The sequence below is a fragment of the Oryzias melastigma genome, linkage group LG17 (assembly GCF_002922805.2).
Source record: "Oryzias melastigma strain HK-1 linkage group LG17, ASM292280v2, whole genome shotgun sequence".
Classification (NCBI taxonomy): domain Eukaryota; kingdom Metazoa; phylum Chordata; class Actinopteri; order Beloniformes; family Adrianichthyidae; genus Oryzias; species Oryzias melastigma.
In genome coordinates, this window is record NC_050528.1 from 4246913 (window position 1) to 4249264 (window position 2352).

The following is a 2352-nucleotide window of genomic DNA, read 5'->3' on the forward strand; positions in this document are numbered from 1 at the left end:
ATTTGAAAAGTAAAAAAAAAATAAAAATAAATAAATGATGGTGCCTTCAAATCCCACTTCTCTTTAAAGTTATTTACTTTACTTTCAGTTTGTGATGATTTGAAGATTTTTCAAATCAGCTTTTTCATTGTTTTTAAGAACAATTATTTCAATTTTGATTTATTTTCGATTCCAACATTGTAAATATTTTTAAAAACTAAAATAAAATTGCTGAAGTTTTGTTCACTTGGTTTGCAAAACTTCCAAACACCCTAAAAATCTGGTTAATTAAATTACAATCCTACAAAATAATTATTGGTTGAATTAAGTGCTAATTTGACTTGACCTCACATTCACAAATGATGAGATTAAGAGATTTAAGCATAAATCCTGTCATCTCAATCAATAATCCCATGAAGGTCCTTCAGGTCATCTGAAGGTAACCACCAGGATGTGGTCACATGACCTTTGAAATGCATGCAGAGCAGGGAAAAATAAGTGTAGAAAACAGGCAAAAATCCTAAAACTGTTTAATGTCATCTGTCTAATGCATGATTTAGTCAGGACAAAGACATTTTAGTTTCAGTTGTGAAAGCGTGGGTCAAACTGTGCAGAGAAATCATGTTGACACAGAAAAATCTCTTTCAGGAAAAAGTGAAAGAGAAACCAACATGTTTTAACCGCAGTGAAAATCATAAAAAACTCACCTGCAGGCATGAAAAAATAGACGTAGAATCAACATTTTATTTGTGAGGTCAGAAATTTCACACTAAAAAAATGTATTTGCAAAACCTGCATGCAAAACTCTGAACCTAAAAAATGAATTACTTACAAGACATGGAAAATATCAAATAAAGCTTTAGCGCTTTAATGACGATACGAGGAAGAAATCGTTGAGTTCCCGTTTGCCAACACAACATTTGAGTCACGTCTTATCCGGTTATCTTTATTGGAGCAATTCAGAGAATCGTTGAGTCAACATGGCTGCAAAAACTTCCTCTTTTTTGAACGTGTTTTCTACTCCAGGCAGTGGCGGGCCGTGCATTTCACACCTAGGCCTTCAGTAGTGCTCCATCTGAATCAACCCAACCCTCATTAACTATTTTATGGCAATAAAACTTCTAGTGCAGGTACAACTGCAACACACACACCAAAAGCATAAAAAATAACCTGATAAAATTTCAATATTATGTAGGGAGATAGTAAAATTTTACTCACCAAAAATCCAGATTATTTAAACACAAAATCCATCCTTTCTATCCTCAAGAAGATTTCAATCACTCTGTCGTGCAGAATCCGTGCGTTTCGCAGATGGAAAGTGTTCCATGGCTGTGATAAGCTGGAAAATGTTCTGGTATTCCTGAAGCCTCTTGTGGTCCAGGAGGGAGACAAATATCAGTTTTTGTGATCTTGAAATCTGATCTGTGTCTGGAAAATAATATTGTCGGTAGTGCGCGCGAGGATTTTGCGCTGCATGCGCCCGTGGTGCGTTCAGGGGCCTCGTAGATTTCCTCGTATCAGCTTCTCTCCGGCTCAACGGAGTCACAGAACTCCTTTACCCGTGCCAGACAAAACTGTGCCACAACTTTACCCAGACAATTTAATTAGATTAGATTAGATTAGATTAGATTAGATTAGATTAGATTAGATTAGATTAGATTAGATTAGATTAGATTGTAATCGGTTTGTTTTGTTTTAATTGTTCGTTTGTTTGTTTGGTCAGTTAGTTTCAAGCATAATTTATGGACGAGACAAGACAGAATTTTTTGGTCCAGTACTTTTAAAGCTTGTTTAAAAAGAGAAACCACACCTTTCATTGTTGACTGATTGGCCTGGCTCCAGACAGTATTACAGTAGGAAAAATGAGATAAAATCTTTGCATGAAAATATAATACGGCAGAATTTATTGATAGACAAGATCTTAAAAGACGGAAACATTTCATATTAGTTTTCTTCATATGGGAATCATATTTGAATCTTAAATCCCAGATATTTAAATTAATCAATTCTATGGATTGTTTGATCACTAATTTGTATCCGAAAGTTTTCTGTGAGTTTCGTTCAGAATGAAAAGCACATTAAAACCGTTTTGGAACAATTTAAGGATAAACTATTATCTTCAAGCCACTGAGAGACACTGACCTGTTCAACATCTCTGGAGTCATATGACGGTGTCATCAGCGTAGAGTTGGCCTCTGTGCAGATGTTTGGGAGTTCATTGAACAGCATGGACCCAGGATTGAACCTTGTAGAATCCCCATTTTATATTCATGTGGAGCCGATATGGTTCCATTGATTTTTACACTCTGTATCCTAGACTCCAGATCCATCCATCCATCCATCCATCCATCTTCCAGACCGCTTCTTCCCTTT